Source organism: Heteronotia binoei, chromosome 6, assembly GCF_032191835.1.
Source record: "Heteronotia binoei isolate CCM8104 ecotype False Entrance Well chromosome 6, APGP_CSIRO_Hbin_v1, whole genome shotgun sequence".
Classification (NCBI taxonomy): domain Eukaryota; kingdom Metazoa; phylum Chordata; class Lepidosauria; order Squamata; family Gekkonidae; genus Heteronotia; species Heteronotia binoei.
The window spans coordinates 118,338,369-118,350,851 of NC_083228.1; positions in this window are offsets into that span (position 1 = coordinate 118,338,369).

Consider the following 12,483-nt stretch of genomic DNA (forward strand, 5'->3'; position numbering starts at 1 on the left):
GCTCCCATTTTGTGAAACAGCTTCCCTAAGGAACACTGTCTGTAGATATTTTCAGGAAGCGTAGCAAGAACATTTTATTTGTGGTGATGGAAAGAGATACTGAGAGGAGGTTTAACATGACCTGAGTCTGTATAGTGACCCTGAACTTCCTTGGTGGTCTCCCATCCAACTACTAAGCAGAGCTTACCCTATTTAGCTTTCAAGATCTAATGAGATCAGGCTAGCAAGATCAGGGGTGCATTTTATTTATTTACCAGGACTTTTAATGGGGAATAAACTGCAGCAGGAACTCATTTACATGTTAGGTCACACCTCCTGATGCCAAGCCAGACACAACTATGTTCTTGTGCATTCCTGCTCAAAACTGCTCAAAGCTGAACTGCAGGTTACTTTTGAAGGGAAGACGTTATTTGAGGTTTCATTTAAAAAAAAAAAAGTTTTAGTTTGGGATTTGTAAACCTCTTTGAGCCAAAAAGGGAAGGTAGGATATAAACATTGTAATAAATAAATAAATAAATATCTATATTCATGCATGTGTGTGTAATTAAAAGGTATAAAGGGGGGGGGGGAAATCTGGCACTGCTGCTAAGAACACCAGTTTTATGACAAAGAAGCCTTGATCTGTCATCATGGCAATGGTCATTTATACCTTATGAGCTGGCTGCTCAACCAGACAGTCATGATGAGAATCCACACACAAACAGCTATAATTCACCAACAACTGGTGACCCATGAATTTGAAAGCAGCTTTCTATAATGCCAGATTTTTCAGCCTCAGCAGGCTATCTATCCCATTTGCCCATTCCAGTATTTGCCATCTTGCATCGCTGTTTGTTATTAGTAGGCTCAGCTGAAACAACAACAGAAGCGGCAGCGCATGGGAGTCCGATCAACCTCCCCTGCCCATATGGGACCACAGCTATGGGGCAGCTGTCAAGCATCTGCCAGTCTGTAAGCGGCCTATCAGCTGAATCTGGTTTTATGGGCTCAAAGCAACAGCAAAGGCCTACTTTAGCAGAAAATCATCCTGTGAATCTCACTTTTTTGAAATGAACGTATTTCATCGTGACCCTCTCCAAATATACTTCCATATGCAGAGATCTTTCATGCAAACACACTTGCTTATTCATCTAAATTGCTCTCCTTTTTCCTTAGTTGCTTGAATGTAGTGCCACATCAGATTGACTGCATACAACAGTAATGTCATCTGTAGGGCTGTCAGCTCAGAGTTGGGAAATACCTGGATATTGTGGGGGTGGAGTCTGAGAAGGGGGTTTGGGGAGGGGCCTCAGCATGGTACAATATCATAGAGTCCACCCTCCAAAGCAGCCATTTTCTCCAGGTGAGCTGATCTCCGTTATCTGGAGCTCAGTTGTAATCCCAGGAAATCTCCCACTATTACCTGGAGGTTGGCAACCCTACGTCTGTTGCCATAAAACATCCATTTTGTTGGGCTTTCTCTGTTGCTTCTGGGACCAATTTCCTTCTGCCATGCTTTTGGGCCATTTGCAGCAGAAAAGGTAAACGCTGGTAAAGCTAGAACAGAAGGAGGGGTGTGTGTGGGGGGGGGAGTGTCTTGTTATAGCAGGAGACCTGCAATGTCCCAGTCTCTGTCAGGCTTTGAACCACCAACAGGAAACAGTGATAAACAGGGCTGATGAAGCAGGAATAAAAACAGTGTTTTGAGTATATTCATAGGAAGGCAATGCCAAACCACCTCTGCTCATTTCTTGCTTTGAAAAGAAGAAGAGAAGATAAAAGATTGGATTTATATCCCAGCCTTTGCTAGTAAAAGGAATCTCAGAGCAGCTTACAAATCTCCTTTCCTTTCTGCTCCCCACAACAGACACCTTGTGAGGTAGGTGTGGCTGAGAGAGCTCTCCGTGAACTACTCTTGAACAGAACAGCCTTGAGAGAACTTGTGATTGACCCAAGATCACATCAGCAGGTGTATGTGGAGGAGTGGGGAATCAAACCTGGTTCTCTGAGATGAGCCTGCACACTTAACCACTACACCAAACTGGCTCTCCATGATCTTGGGGGTCACCAGAAGTCTATAAGTCAACTGCCACTCAATGGTACATATTATTACTATTATTATTATTATTATTACACACTATCTGGTCATGGCCTCCAGAGAAGACGTCAAACAAGGCTGACACTCCTTTTTAATTATCTTTTTTACTTCTAAACATGCTTTCTTCTCTTCTACTTTGGTGGCTGAGCAGACCAGTAGCTCCATAGGCAGCAAGCGCTTGGCACCATTGTAAATTTTGCAGTATCTTCTGTATACCAGATGTGAACTGGCATGATGGCATTTTACTAGGTGAGGAAAGATTCAATTTGTTGCACTGAGCAGGATTTTAATAAGTCTACAGAATGTCATATATTACGATTTACTGTGCCAGTTCAGATTTAATGGGGGATTTCACAGCTCTCTGAGCTGGTGTCAGCAGTGTTCTCAGTATCTGTGATTTTTCCTCCTTGTTGTTTCAATATACCTTGACTCTGACAGGAAGGAGTATAAGCAGCTACCTTAAAGTGATGGATTTGGGGTAATGTCTACAAGGCCACCCCTCTGCGCTCTCTCTCTCTCTCTCTTTAAATTTTCTGCTTCTCTTCTGATACAACAGATAAAACCGTGTTTCAGAGACAAATTGCACAGGACAAAGTGGGGAAATTGAGTCTCTTAATACACTGATATCACTTTAGATGCTTGCTGGTTTGAGAGTTATTTCATGTCAAACTCTTCCTGCCCATGCAAGGACAATATGTCTGGGAAAATGTTAGGATACCATGCGCTTTGATGTAGAAGTCCCCAGTTTAATCCCTGGCATCTGTAGTCAAATGCAGCAGGTAGTTTGCCCCCACAGACAGAAGGAAGAGATGGACACGAGGGTTTTGGGTAACTAAAGGCCACTTTCTTTCTTTATTAAATTAACAACGAGGGCTGAAAACATAACAAGTAGCACGGCAGGGCCAGGGGATGGAACACCCCTCCCCTGCCACATGACAGGTGAACCACCCATGCCCTTAGGTATAGCAAAATGAATGGCTCATACACGGCTGGCCTAGCAAAGGTTATGCCCTGGAGTTCCAACCCCATCTGCATGGCTGAAGGGCGGATCAATCCATGCAAACCCAAGGCAGTCAGCTTCATCACTCAACCAATCCTCATGGTCCAGGAATGATTTAGCTAGACCCCGTGCCCCAAAACTGGAGTGCTACTGGTGCTCACCGAGCTGCATAACGGAAGTTTAGGGAAAAAAATCCCAGCCACCGTGAGGCCAAGCCTCTGCTTAGGCAACTGTGCCCAGTAGATGCCTAACACTTCCCTAAGCCCCAGTTTCAAGTCGTCCAAAAAGGCGTCATTTCCTTTATTGGAAAGATGGACACCATCTATTCTGTATAAATCCATGCAATCAGCACGGATCCCAGGGTTAGGAAGAAAGTGGCTCAAACCACCCTCGAGGGCTTTTTTAATTTCCAAATTGGCTTTGCTGTGAGCTCTCTCAATCGCCCATGGGTCCCATGCCCCATGCCATACTTGGCACAGAATCATGGCCGACCACACAATCAAAACCTGAGGCCAATGATTCTTGATGACTCTAAAGTCATCCTTGGCCTGTAGCACAAGGGCTTTTCCCTTGAGCAAGCCCAAATCATTTCCTCCCAAATGTATCACCACAACATGTGGTAGCAAAACATGAACATTCTCAAACAATAGAGGCAACAGGCCTAACCACTGGAGACCCCACCATCCACGCCACTCTATAATGGCCCACTTGCCCAGCTGTGACCCAGCCGAAGTCCTCCTGGCCCGATGGGCAGCTCAGAACACAAAGCTGTGTCCACATATGAGAATGTGTCATCTCTCTCCATGGACCACAGCACCTGAGAAAAGAAGACACAGTGAATTACAGAGCCCCCCGATAACCTGATGCCAGCTACTGCAGCACAAGAGGGCGAACATACCTTTTATAGGCAGAGGAATGCCACCTACCAAGCTTCTGAATGGACATTGTGGAGTACCCCAGGGCAGCAGCCATAGATGCTGCGCCTATGCGGAAAGAGTGAGTGCCAAACTTAACCACCAACAGGCCCAGCCTAGCAAGGGCTTTGATTGTCACAGACCAGAATTGATGCTTCGTCAGGGGACTACAGTCCCCATGATGGAACAACAGGCTGGCACCGGAACCACGAGCAACAAGTAGTGCATTAAAGTAGCTATGGGACAGAGCTCCATGTCAGAAAAAAACCCCAAACTAATAGTGTTCCCCCACTGCAGTTGGACAGTCTTGGAGCGACAAACTGTGATATATACAGATCCGTCAGCCCGGCGAATGTCTTGGGCCATCAAGCCCCTACCCAAAACGTCCCTTTTGGACTGAGCCATGAGCTCACTAACCCTAAGAGCCCCGAAAAATGCCACAAGGGAGGCTGCATGAAAGAGCAGCATTTCATATTCAGATAAACACACCTGGCCCCAAACTGACCGTAAACCCCTAAGAACCCCAGGGGAAATTGGTTGCCTGGCATCTGGCCTGGGCCCCACTTCTCTAGACCAGCCTTCCAGCATTTTCTTAATGCGGAAATCACCAGTATGCTCCCAGAACCCCATGGCCTTACTGGCGAAGGCCAACACAGACAGCTGGCCCCTAATAGATCAAACTGCAAGACCCCTGTGCCTTAAAGACACACTATAGTGGAGTAATTGCTGCACCGGGAGGGGCCATCCCCTGTGGTAACCGACTTTGCTCCTAAAACTTTCAAATTGGCTTACTGCCCTGTTATATGATTTTCTGGTGCTGGAAGCAATGGAAAGACTTATCGCTCTTCTGGCTTCGACCTGCCAATCATCCATATCTCGGGGGGGGGGGGCATCATTGTTGGAAGAAGATCTGCATCTAGGGCAAGCTGGCTAAACCTCTGCATCTGTTTGCTAGAGAGAGCAACAGCCACCCCATTAGTCACACCGGGCACATGCCTGGCGAAAAATAAAATATTCAGCCACAGGCAGCGAAGAGTGAAAGCCCGCACCAGCCTCATAACCCTGGGGGATTTGGAAGTGAGGGAAGTGATGGCATGCACCACAGCTAAATTGTCACATCAAAAGTGGACTGTGTGGTCTGCCAACTCATCCCCCCAAAACCAAATGGCCACCAAAATCGGGAAGAACTCCAAAAAGGTCAAATCCTTGTTCCACCCATTCCAAAGGCCAGTCCTCCATGCCCAATGTCCGTGAAAGTAGATGCCAAACCCAAGGGACCCCGAGGCATCAGATGTAATTTGAAGCTCGGCTTCCAGCTGTAAATCGGACCTCCAGAAGGAGACACCATTAAAAGAGGTTAAAAACTCCTGCCATAGCAAGAGGTCCTCCCGCAAGCTTCTGGAAATCCTAATTCTGTGATGCAGTTGGTGTAGTCCAGCCAAGGCATCACACAGCCTCCACAAGAAAGGACAACCAGGAGCTACCACCTTACAAGTGAAATTTAGGTGCCCCACCAACAGTTGCAGTTTCCTCAAGGTTGCGTTACGCCTAAGCAAAAACTGAGCAACCATCTCCTGGAGACCTACAATCTTGTCCCTTGGGAGGTGTGATGTTTGCAGGCAAGAATCCAGTTCAACCCTTAGGAACATCAATTGTGGGTAGGGCCCTCTGCCTTCTCTTGGGCTAGGGGAATGCCCAGCTCCTTGGACTGCGCTGCAAAGGCCGCCATCAAGTGAGCACACTGTTCAGAGCCCCAGGGGCCCACAAAAATAAAGTCATCAAGGTAATGCACCACACTGCTCAAACAAGCCCTGCAGCACACACCCCATTCTAAAAAAGAGCTAAAGCGCTCAAAGACAGCACAAGAAACAGAGCACCCCATGTACAAGGCTCTGTCCGTATAAAACTGCCCTTCAAAATGGAAACCCAGCAATTCAAAATCCAAAGGGTGAACAGGGAGAAGGCGAAAGGCTGACTTTATGTCACATTTTGCCAACTCAGCACCTACCCTGCAGTGCCTTACCATCTGAACCACTTGGTCAAAGGATGTGTACTGCACAGTACACAACTCTTCTGGTATGCCATCATTCACCAATTCCCCATGAGTGTTGGATGGATGGTGGATCAACCTGAACTCCCCTGGAGTCTTTTTAGGCACAATGCCCAAAGGAGAAACCCACAAAGTACTCACAAGGGGCTTGAGAAATGGCCCAATCACCCTACACTTGGCCAATTCCTTCTCAATCTTTTGACGCACTATATGCTCCATCCCTTTAACTGACTTCGGGTTATTGGCCAAAACGGCTTTCTAGGGCCTTGGAAAGGAATTCTGAAACCAAACTTAAAACCATTTAAACTCTATCCTCAACCTTTGGATAACTACGGAGCCATGCCTCAAGCACTGTCACCCTTATTGGGCTAGGATGCTTTTCCAAATGGTTTATCTGTACCATCTGGGCCCTGCTTGTGCTGTCCCCTCCGGGGTTTTTCCCTGGAACAATTTGTAACGGAATGAGACCCCCCCCACACACAGAGGACACTCATGTTTGTATGGACAGTTCTTCTTTCCACATACCCTCTGGGATCCAAACTCCCAGCAGAGCAGGCGGGGTTGAACTGCCTGCCCCGCACTGCTGCGGGTGCCGCAGGGCTCAGTACTGGGTTCCATGCTCTTTAACTTGTTCATTAATGATCTGGAATTGGGAGTAAGCAGTGAAGTGGCCAAGTTTGCAGATGACACTAAATTGTTCAGGGTGGTGAGAACCAGAGAGGATTGTGAGGCACTCCAAAAGGATCTGTTGAGGCTGGGTGAGTGGGCGTCAACGTGGCAGATGAGGTTCAATGTGGCCAAGTGCAAAGTAACGCACATTGGGGCCAAGAATCCCAGCTACAAATACAAGTTGATGGGTTGTGAACTGGCAGAGACTGACAAAGAGAGAGTTCTTGGGGTCATGGTAGATAACTCACTGAAAATGTCAAGCCAGTGTGCAATTGCAATTAAAAAAAGCCAACGCCATGCTGGGAATTATTAGGAAGGAAAATGAAAACAAATCAGCCAGTATCATAATGCCCCTGTATAAATCGATGGTGCGGTCTCATTTGGAAAACTGTGTACAATTCTGGTCACTGCACCTCAAAAAGGATATTATAGCATTGGAAAAAGTGCAGAAAAGGGCAACTAGAATGATTAAAGGGTTGGAACACTATCCCTATGAAGAAAGGTTAAAACGCTTGGGGCTCTTTAGCTTGGAGAAATGTCGACTGCGGGGTGACATGATAGAGGTTTACAAGATTATGCATGGGATGGAGAAAGTAGAGAAATAAGTACTTTTCTCCTTTCTCACAATACAAGAACTCATGAGCATTGCATGAAATTGCTGAGCAGTCAGGTTAAAACAGATAAAAGGAAGTACTTCTTCACCCAAAGGGTGATTAACATGTGGAATTCACTGCCATAGGAGGTTGTGGCGGCTACAAGCATAGCCTGCTTTAAGAGGGGATTGGATAAAAATATGGAGCAGAGGTCCATCAGTGGCTATTAGCCACAGTGTATATATATGTGTGTATGTGTGTGTGTGTGTTTATATGTATGTATGTATATGTGTGTGTATACGCACACACATATATTGGCCACTGTGTGACACAGAGTGTTGGACTGGAAAGGACATTGGTCTGATCCAACATGGCTTCTCTTATGTTCTTATGTACTTGAAGTAGTGGTTGCGCGATGCACAACATGGCCACTATTGGATCTATCACCCAGATTCGGTCTTGCAGGAGACATAATCTGCAGCCACAACTGCAACTAAATCTGATCCCATAGAAGGGCAGGGTTCAAAGCTGCTCTCATCCTGAACTCCTTATCATACTGGAGCCAGGTGGGGCCACTAAAGCTGGTGTAGCTTTTATATATGATGTTGAAATACTGGAACAGGGAAGTGGCCCTCCAAGGTTGAGATCTAGAAATAATTCCAGCATAAATAATGAACTCGGGCACCCAATTTGTCCAGGTCCTGTCAACTTTACACCACTTAATTTTCTCTTTCTCCCTATCATCCAGGTCCTCCTTATCCTTCTTCTCAAGCTCCCTATAGAACAGGGAAAACAGGTCTGCAAATTCCTCTTTCAATATTTTATCATTGATGGCAGGCAACAAGTGATCCCCTAAAGGTAAGGCCAAATATCCAAAAGGTAAGGCCTTAGCGGACACTGCCAAATATGGCGAGCCCCAGGGGTAAGAAAACCCCCAAACTCCGTAGGGGGCCGAGGCCACTCCCTGAAACAGGCCAGATAGGCCGCCCCAAGCCGGCAAGGGGTTAGCTGGGTGAAAACTCCAAGCCCAAGATTGAGGATTGTTAAAATCTGCAGGCTCGCTATTGGCCACAGGCCCAAATGCTGCTGATTGCCCCCATGGCCCCCATGGCCATGAAGTGTTAGCGTACTGCACAAACTTACCCCTACTCAGCTGCAAGCCTTGCGAGGCGTCCACTTCCAGAACCTCCACTGGGATAGGTGATGCTCCAACCGTTTCGTCATGGCAAGACCTACTTTTGAGGGAAGACAAGCGATTAAGTACCTCCTCCTGAAAACACTTCCTAGCAGCCCACTTATTTGCCTTAGAAACTGCACCCTTTTCCCCCTTCCCTGGTAAAACAGGGGGCCTACTGCCAGAACCCTCCAAAGCTGCCAATCTAGCCAGCACAGATTGCTCAAAGGTGTCATCTTCCTCATCAGATGATGAAGGCAAAGGTGCTGGATGCTTAGGAACAGGCCGCTATCGTTTTGGTGCAGGGCTTTTGCCCTTTGACTTGCCTTGCCCCTTAGGTATGGCTAACTCGACCAATAAAGACAGTAAGAAGCTGTCAACAGCAGCCACTAGAGTGGCTGCCGAAGTGAAACACAGCCAAAGCCTCCCCCAAAATGACCGCCCTGGGAATGTCCACAAAATGGCTGCCACCATCCCCCGGCAACAGGGGAAGAAGAAGCTAACAACTAATGGAAAATGTCTGTCTGGAGAACCTCAGCAAAATAGCCACTATCCCCCAGGTGGCACAGAAGCCAGCAAAGTCTATCCCCTAAAATGAAACTGATCGGGAACGCCCCTGCTGCCCCTCAAGACAGGGAGGAAACAGATCACAAAGCAGGGACATGGGGGGGGCTGCCGAATGATGGCCCCGCAGACACGCCGTGGATGGCGATGAACTGTGGTGTCCGGAAATGCTTCCTTCCTGAACTTGGCCCAGCCGCCCCCAAATGCCCAGAGGAAGAAAGACTCAAAAAGCAGGAGGGGGGCATAAAAATGCCAGCCGCACAAATGCGCCGCTGCCAACAGCAAGCCGCCGTGTCAAAGATGCTGCCGAAGACGCTCCCTCTTCGCAACGATGCTCCAGATGCGGATCCTTCTCTTGAAGACCACTGTGGCTCACTGAAACAGCCACAGCAAGACTGAGCCTCCCAGAAGTGAGCCTCCTGATGCACCAACCACCGCGGATCCGAAAAAGTCGCAGTGACTGACTATAGGCCTCGTGCGAGGAAAGAGCAAACAGCTGAGCTCTGCCTTCCCCGAACACAAGGCGAAGACTGAGAGGAGGGAGCAGAGCCAGCCGTTAAGGTGTGCCTGCTCCGCCCCCACCTCCCATAATGACGTGACCGCTCGTCCTCCTTACAAAGAGGCAAAATGGCCCCCAGAGATAAGGCTAATCAGCCTGTCTCTGGTTGGGAGCCACAATGTGATGAGAAAACACTTCAGCTTGAAATCTTGGAGACCTGCTGCCAACCAGTGTAGCTAATACTGGTTTCAATAGATCAAGAACCTGGAAGAAATGGATTTTGGGTAATGTTTAGAAGTATGAGGCAGCTTCACACATGCACACACACACACATACACATACATATATTTAATTCCTAATATTATAGGAATGCAACATGGACAACTCTAAAAATGGATCTTATTGAAATACAATTTATTTTATAGAGGTTTAGGGAGCAGGGACACCATGGCATCACTTCTGATATAAAACTGGATATGACATCATTGCATCAGCATAACACTCTAGGATTCCCCTGAAACCTTTCCAGATCTTCAGGGAAATCCTAGAACTATCTGCCAATGTTATGTTGTCACTTCCAGGTTTGGACCAGAGGTGTCATTGTGGCATCAGTGCAACACCTGTTTGCTCTGCACATTTGTTCTTCTCCACTTTACTGAGCAGTGGTGAGCAACCAGGGCTACCCTGCAGGAAGGCCAGTCCTGGTTTGATTCCACTTGATAGCTCAGGAACAGCCCACAGAGAAAGTTTAGAGATAAATTTAAACTACGTGTGTGTGTGTGTGAGTACATAAAATGATTGATGATGACTTATTACATTTATGGCTTGCTCAATACTTGCCATAGCAGAGCTCTGGGCAATATACACCATATTTTTAAAAAAATTACCATAGGACAAGTACATTAAAACATAATTTAATAAGCATACAAAAATTAGATCATTGTAAGAAACAGATGGCAAGTGATATTTCTATCTGAATTGGGACTAGCCAGTATTTCTACCTTAAATTTCACAGGGTTCTTAGCACTCTGAACATCACAAACAATGTTCAAAACATTGCAAGAAGAAAGAAGGAAATACACAAGAGGAAACACTTTTCAATCAGCTGAGGTTTTATGAAGGATCGAGCCCACTATTTTTATTAATTATTCAATATTAACTTGCAAACAACAAATACTGAAAGCACATTATCATTAGGTGCTGATTTGCATGTATATTTACACTTATATAAGATAAAGCAGTCAGGGAATTGCTTGAGAATATTCAGCACCGAGCTTGAAATTAACTATGGAACAATTCTAAGAAGCCCTTCTGGAACATTCATCACATGCTTTGAATTTTGCACTTCCTCCATTTTTCATACTTGTTAGGCAACTTCAGATCAGAGCCCCTGTTTATAAGCCAGGCAATGATGTTTTCATTTGTTTCTGTGGTCTGCGCATCAAAAAGCAGTCATATCAATTCTTGCTGTGGTTATACTTGACTATGCAGCAGTGTACCATGTAATTGAATACCAGAATGGGTTGCATCTCCCTTGTGCTTCAACATCTTGATTTTATCTCTCAGGGTTTTGTTTTGTTTTTCTGCCTCTGCTTTCACCTCAGCTTTAGTAAGGTGCAGGGGCACCTGCAAATATTAGTTAGGTGAGTGAAATTTGTAATTACCGGCTTGCAGTGCAGTCCTAAGCAAAGTTATACCTGAGTCTATTGAAGTAAATAGTATTAGAAGGGTGTTATTCCATTTAGGGCTGTTATAGGTAGATAGAGCTGCATGAAAGTGTAGGAGGCTGCTTTCAGATGAAGTCCACATGAAGCTTGTTGCTTTAACAAAGGAAAGGCTTGCAGTGCAGTCCTAAGCAGAGTTATACCCCTCTAAGTCTTCTGAAGTAAATGGTGTTAGAAGGATGTTATTCCATTTAGGACTGTTAGGTAGAATGGGCTGCATGAAAGCGTAGGCGGAGGCTGCTTTCAGATGGTCCATATGTAGCTTGTTGCTTTAAGAAAGGAAAGGATATTCTTCCTTGATTTTTTTTTAAATGAATAATGGGACAGGAAAGGCAAGGTGGATATTCTTTCTAGCTATCTAATTAGGAGTTGCAGAGAGATGGAAATGACATGTGACATCTCAGTGAGGTCACAGAAAAAGCAGAGGCATTCAGAAGGCAAGAAGCCCCTAAAAAGGTTCTAGACACAAAGGATAGTTAGGCAAAACCTCCAGCCCCAAATGGTTAAGGCTCCATGGAACAACGGGAAAGCCTTGAGATGTTCTGGATATTCCCATGGCCAAAATGCGGTGGTGTTATTATTTCCTCTAATATTTGCATATTCCTCTTTAGATTTTATCTATATTTAGAGAGAGAGATGGATGGATGGATGGATGGATGGATGGATGGATGGATGGATGGATGGATGGATGGATGGATGGATGGATGGATGGACAGATGGATGGAATGATGGACAATGGATGGATACCCAGAACACTACTGGATATCAATTAGGAACCATGAGAAATCATGAGAGGGGCAATTTGGAATTTCTACTCCATCTTCCAAAATCTTCTGTAGGATTGTCTCAAGGACTTGAGCAGACTGATTTATCTACCTCCCTCAACTGGCCTCAACACTCTGTCCCTTTTTCAACATATTTAGTCATAATCAAGCCATTTTTCCTTTTGAATGATTTACCTCTCTGAGGTAAATCAAGTCTCTCTGAATTATGTACAAAGGCCTACTTTGTATGTGAATGTTCACATTGTGTGACTTTCATTATCCATGCACGGGCTACACAGAGATGGATGAACATCACCGTTGTAGTGACAATAAGCACCCCCAGCTCAGTGTGAGAAGATATGTGTTGTAGAAATTTTCAGTATCAGTTATTAGTGTCCCTAGTTATAGGACTCTGGGCTGGCAGAGCTGAAACAAATCTCTGCCCAAGACCTTGA